This window comes from Lactuca serriola, chromosome 6 (assembly GCF_051521515.1).
Source record: "Lactuca serriola cultivar US96UC23 chromosome 6, Lser_US96UC23_V15, whole genome shotgun sequence".
NCBI classification, from domain to species: Eukaryota; Viridiplantae; Streptophyta; class Magnoliopsida; order Asterales; family Asteraceae; genus Lactuca; species Lactuca serriola.
The window spans coordinates 179,547,489-179,554,812 of NC_136413.1; positions in this window are offsets into that span (position 1 = coordinate 179,547,489).

Below are 7,324 nucleotides of genomic sequence, written 5' to 3' on the forward strand. Positions count from 1 at the left end.
CAGTTGACATTCGGTCTGGATCCGCCACTGTCTATAAACTTGTAAACAAGTTTTCATATTTGTATTTATTACCACAATGTTCATTTATAATTAAACCTTAGATTATATAATGTGAAATAAATACATTTACATTCTTTTATCATATATCATGTGCTATATGTGGGTGAAACGAACATTAACATTCTTTAAGCATATACCAAATACATTTACAATTTGTAAGAGTTATGTATAAAACCTTAATTAGGTGAAACATATGATTGAAAAAAAAAACTAGTTATAACAAAAATTTTACCTTATAAAAGAACTAGTGGATTATCCAAACAATTTCATTCTTTAAGTGGTAAAGGATGTGCTTTATGCTTGTATACGTGGATTAAACTAACTGGTATATTCTTTAAATACACACGAAGTGCCAAATCATGTTTTCTTATTATTAACAAACAATAATTCTGATATCAAAGTATTTCTTAACTAATATGATGAAGTTAGTTACACTGTTTACAATCAAACACATTCTAAAAGAATACATCTTGCTCAATCTGTTACGTTTTTTCAAAAATTGTTCTATACAAATTCCATACCAACTAATAAACCCAACCATAGGAACATTTTCCATTCAATCATTCTTTTAAGGTAATCAAGAAGTAATCATGTAAAAACCTTAGAAAAAAGAAAACCCTACTATGTTAACAAATATGAAATCACTATTCTGTTAACAAGTTAACAGAGTTAACATACATTCTTGATGAATCTTGTGTGGAAAAAACATATGTTTCAATATACCAAAATTCTTACAATAATCCTTTCTAAGTATGATTTAGGGCAAGTGTACGAATATATTTTTAAAGGATTTTAACATCTCGGTCTTAAAAACTAAAAAACTAAAACCTTCAAAAATTATTCTAAACTACATCCATACAAACAAATAAACCTAACCAGACGAACCTTTTATTTTAACAACTCATTCAATCATTCTTACAACGTAATAAAAAGGTAATCATGTAAAATTCTTAGCAAAAATACAACCCTACCGTATTAACAAAGATGAAAAACCATAATCCGTTAACAACACCTCCAGGATTGCCTTCCTGATTGCTAAAGTCACCTGAGTAGTGATCAACTTGTGGATTTCATTATCACACAAACCTGGCCTCTTCGAGTCATATACACATGATCTTGAACCTCTTGTAGTCACCACGTTGAAATTAAACCAGAACACATCAGAAATCACATTATACTCTAACACATCACTACTGGACAACTCATCCCTCAGAATTTGTGACTTCCTTAATATGTGTATGGGTCCTATGTTTCCAGTAGTACGGGCCCAAACTATCTTTTACACCTACTGTAACACCCGATTTCGAATTGCTTCATTATTTCGGGGCTGCGACCTGATCATCGATTATCATAAGGCTTAAGGCCTTGGGGGAAGAAAGGATTTGGCCCTTTTCGGGTGCGGGCGCTATAGGTTAAGTGAACTGAGTGTTCGATGGCATTTTGGAGCCCGAGGGTATAATTGTAATTTGTTAGTTTGGGCCTTTATGAATTTTCGGTTCTTGTTCGGAAAGTTTTAAGGCAATGGTGAGTTGTTAGAAGCATATGGCTTCTCGTTACCTTTCCGTGGATATAAAGTTCGTTGGAAACGGACTTGGGACGAAGAAGTTAGACATGAGAGAAGTTTTGGAGTTTGGAGGGCTATCTAGTACGCGGGGGGTACTAGATGTGTACGTACGGCGTACCGAGCTAATTGGTTGCAGGTGAGCCTTAAGTACGATGGTCGATGGGCGTACTAAGGGGTATGTAGGGCGTACTCCCTTCAGCTTTAAAACCCTAATTCTTGGTCCTTAACCTTATTTAAACCTCATTTCTTTCATGAGCCTCATCTTTTATCAACCTCTAAGCCTCCTAAACCCCAGAAGTCGACCCTTCACCTTTATCTTAGATCTTTTAAGCCATTGTGAAGGATCTTGGTGTATTTTGTTCACTTTGAAGAGCTTGGAGCTTGTTGAAGAATCACCACCTGGAAAGGAGCTTGTAGATCTAGAGGTTTTCCATCTTTTGCAATCTATTAAAGGTGAAAGCTTTAATCTTGTCATCTCCTTGGTTAGATCTTCTTTTGGGTATGATTATGGTCATTTTAGCCCTTTTGGTTGGTCCTTGTGAGCTAAGGTTGTTTTAGTGGCTTGATCTTGTAGATCTGGATGTTTTGGGTGTCCCAGAGGCATAAAAATGTGATCTTTATGGTGGTTATGGGTCCATGTAGGTATTAATTCAAGTATTAAGCTCTTTTGAGTTCTAGAGTCCCATTTAGACATGCATGCACATAAAGTTGGCAACTTGTGTGATTAACCACCTTGGGGAAATCAGTTCTGAGTTTGGACCCAAGTCTTAACGGGTTAAGTGGTTATTTGGAAGTTGGCTTTGGGCCGGTGAGTACGTTGAGCGTACAAGAATGCATGTTGTGCGTACAAGCCTCCCAGGTAGTACGCTGAGCATACAGGCTGAGTACACCCTACGTACTCAGCGGACTTGGGCCTTTGTGCGTTTTGGGCTTCGGTTTGGCTGGGTTGTGTTGGGCCATCTAGAATTCATTGTTGGGCTGTTGTATCTTGTTGGGCCTTCTTAGGCAAAGGCATATGAAAGGAATTAGGCCTAATTTGGAAAATTGGGCCATATTTGGGCCTTAGATGTTTATTTTAGATTTTGTGCCTTTTGTCATCTAGTTTGGGCCTTAGGTTTGGACCAAGATTGAGGAAGAGTAAAAAGGTCTTTTACCTTAAGTTGGACTCATAGTGTGAGTTAATGTCTATATGTTGATGGGTTGTCCTTTTTGGTACTTGATAGTGCACGAGCCATAGTGGATCTGCAGTCAGAGATTATTCATGGGATTGGCTGTTGATGGGGTGTTTTCCTGATATTGACGGTTCCAGGATCTGGCAGCCTGCAGCCAGGGATCATCTTTATGGTTCGGCAGTGCGAGGTGAGTTTTCCTCACGGTACTTTCGGGTCTAAGGTACCAAGGCCGGCCCATTGAGTTGGTATCCTGGTATTTGCTGATATGCCGAGTATGGAGTAGATATGCATGAGTATGCTAGTTCTTGATATGCTAGTCTGGTAGATCTGTAGGACTACCTATGATTCTGTTTACATGACTATCTACACATGTGGTTATCTGTCAGCATATTGTGTTGGGTTGAGTTTGTACTGCTTCGTGTTGTAGCTAACAAACACTGGGGCATTCCAGATATGAGCTAAGGGTCGGGTAGGGCATGCCAGACTCATACTGAGGGCTCAATAGCATTCCAGATACGATCTGAGGAACCGGTTGGTATGTCAAACTCGTATTGAGGGCTTGAGGGTATTAGAGAAATCCTTATATGAGCTAAGGGTCGGGTAGGGCATGCCAGACTCATACTGAGGACTCAATAGCATTCTAGATACGAGCTGAGGACCCGGTTGGTATGCCAGACTCGTACTAAGGGCTGAACATTGACATTTCAGTTCCATGAACGATCAATATAGGGAGCAAGCCATACATAAGTTATGGGCCCCAAGGTCAAGCCAGACTTATGTTGTGGGCTCAGGAGCAAGCCATATGTGAGCTTTGGGCCCGATAGGCAATCCAGACTCCCACTGTGGGCTCAGGGGTAATCCAGTCTTTTAGTTGTGGACCCATTGCATACTGTTATTTTATATATGTGATTGCTTATGTGATTGGTATTTTGGGGGAACTCACTAAGCTTCGTGCTTACAGTTTTGGTTTATGGTTTCAGGTACTTTAGTGGATCGTGTCAAGGTGAAGTCATAAATGTACACATCCTCGAGTTTTGGCCTTATGATTTCTAAGGAAACTCTGATAATGTGGATGTTTTAAAAACTATGTCGAAAGCAATTCTGATTTTAAATAATGTTTTGAGAAAAATGGTTTTTGTAAACACTTCTTTAAAAAAAGGGTTGTTTTCAAAAGTTTAAATTTTATGAATTTTTATGGATGTTACACCTACCCATATTTGTCTCGAAGGATCGTCACGATATTCCTGGGCCACTAGGCCCAAAGCAATTAGGGTATGCATACACCCTACACTTACTCTCTCAAGAGTAACTACCAATTCCTTGCTTCTGCTAGCCCTCTAACAATCACACATCCAACCCATGAAACCTCCATTAACACTACGGTTGCCTTGCGTATGCAAATCATACATAACGCCAGATTCAATAGGCAGTCGAATAATTGATTATGCCCTAAGCCCACAACCAAAAAGGAAAAAAGAAATAAGGCTAAATCAAGCATTCTCAAGCTATAAAATCCTAGTTAAATACAATCATGATACACACACTTAGCAACTACAGTTGTAATGCCAGTTTCATATAACATAACAAGAAATCCCCTAGGATATCAAACATCATAAATCAAACAATTCTATCATGACATTCTTGAAGACCCCTAGCCTATGAAGTAGTATCTAATTATAACATATCACCAATATAGATATAACACAAGTGGTTATCTTGGGGAATAAATTTTCTTGAGCTTCGGTTGATTGTACACATCGCATTATCCCTTTCAATTATTTAGGAAATTTTCATGAAATTTTTTTGCAAATCCGTAGTTTGAGTCTGGAATCACACGAGTGTTCATCTAAACCCATCAAAACAGGGCTCTGTTACCAAGTTGTAATGTCCCAAAAACCATAGTAAAATTATTTTTTTCATTTTTTAAAATACCTTTCCATGAAATCCATAAAGTATTCAAAATCGTTGTTTCAAAGCAAAACCATAAAAATTAGAGTATCAGTATCATCTCTCAAGCATAAATCAGCAGGATGATGTGTACGATCATGCCTTCGCCTTTCCCTGATCATCTAAAGTACCTGAAACATTTAAATCCATAACTTTAAGCCAAAGCTTATTGAGTTCCCCCAAAATACGACACACAACAATACACATACAATACATTCACATATGAGCCTTTAGTTTGTCTGGACTGCCTCGCAAGGCCTACAAGGTGCCTGGACCGCTCTACCAAGCCTACAATCTAACTGGATCACCTTGCAAGGCCTACAATATAGTTGGACCGCTCCCTTGGACCTACAGTCTAACTGGACTGCCTCACAAGGCCTATAGTACACATATACTACTCGGGTATCTTGGCCTACATCATAAAGCAGGACCACCTCCACCCAACCATAATATGTCGACATATATAAACTGATAAATGATAACCAACAAACATAGGGAATCATACAGATCTATTAATCTAACAAAGCACTACAACATACCAACATCCTACACACAAGGATACATAATGCAGTACCAAGTATACTGAAAAAACTCACCTTGTAGTCTAGCATATAAACAACACAGATCACACAATCTAAGAACCGATACTATGAATCATCTATACAACAATCAAGGACCGATCCTCAATCCATATCCCCAAAACCCTCAAGTTGACCAGAAGTAAATTGGTCAAAAAGTCAAAGGTCAAAAGTAAAAGTCCACCAGTCTGTCACCACGTCGTAGGCAAGCATTTGCCACATAGTGGTGACCTCACAACAAAACAGTAGCGAATAGCACCTAACGCCACACCGTGGGAGCTAAACCTTCACGACGTTGGAACTGTCCTAACCAACTTAATCCATTAAGCTCTTAATCATTCAATCTATATATTCATACTTTCCAGAAGGCTTTCTCACACCCAATGAGTAATAAAAATTGATGCTTTATAGACATGTATGTCCAATGCATGTCTTGAACTCTATCTAGGTCAATAATGATGAAAATGAGGTCAAAAACCTCATTCTAGAAATCAAAACTCAAACCTACTTCAGACATGGAACATACAACCACAACGTGAACTCGAAGATCCATAAAGTTGCCAACTTTATGGAATTCAACCACATCAACTAACCCAAACATGAAGAACAAAGCATAAAAACCTTGATATAGAAGCATACCACATAAAGATTGGAACTTGAAGACTCACAATGGTCCAAAATATGAGCTAGAATATAGGGGACGAGCTTGTTTATTGGATCTACACTCAATGGACACCTTCTTCTCCTTCAAAGCACCAAAATCACCACAAAAGTTACAAAAACTCAACAATGGGGGCTAAGGTTTGTTTGGGGTGAAAGGGAGGTGATGGAGGCTGAGGGTGTGCAAACCTTATCTATCACATCCCTTAAATAGGGATTAAGGTCCAAAAAATTCGGGTTTTGCATGCAGGTGGCTACCTCGTTGTGGCTAATATCTTGCCTCATAGTGGCACTCAAAAGAAATATGTGTTTCATCCGGTGTCGCCATGTCGTGGTGCTATCATCACCATGTCGTGGACACTACAGAATCTTGTATTTTAAAGCCTTAAATGCACACAACCACAAAAGTAATTATACCTGAAACTTGGTGTTACATAGAAAAAAGAATATGTGATGAGTATAGTTAGTCGGAGCTCGGAGGAAAATGATTCCCATTACACTCATACTTTTCATATATGTTATTTGATATGTTAAAATTTCATGCTAGTACGTAGGCTAAGGGTCTTTTTATGAATTGCATAATAAGATGCCTTGTAGCATAGGAATTGCTTGTTATGTGTTATTTGAAGTTTATGCTGACATTGATAGTTTATAAGGGTATGCTTGGAGTAGTACATGACTAGGATTCAATAGTCTTATAATGTTTGATTTAGGCCTTACTTCATGTTCCTTGTTTGGTTGTGGGCGTAGGGTAGAATGATTTATTCAGACTTCTATCTAATCATGGGTTACATACGACAAGCATACAGGAGGCGGCCATCAATATTAGCAGATACTTCTAGCGGTACGTGAATATGAATACAAGAAACCCAAAATGAGAATATAGGAAGATTAGCTTGTGGCTCTTTTGACCACATAGGTGTGTGTTAGTACATGTTAGATTCATTTTATGTGCATCAAAGGAAAATGATTCCCATTACACTCATACTTGTCATATATGTTATTTGATATGTTAAAAGTTCATGCTAGTACGTAGGCTAGGGGTCTTCTTATGAATTGCATAATAGAATCGCCTTATTTTTAAGATGACTTGTAGCTTAGGAATTTCTTGTTATGTGTTATTGAAGTTTATGCTGACATTGATAGTTTATAAGGGTATGCTTAGAGTTATAGATGACTAGGATTCTATAGCCTTAGAATGTTTGATTTAACCTTGCTTCATTTTCCTTTTTTGGTTGTGGGTTTAGGGTGGAATGATTTATTCGGCCTTCTATCTAATCATGGGTTACGTACGACAAGCATACAGGAGGCGGCTATCAATATTAGCAGATACTTCTAGAGGT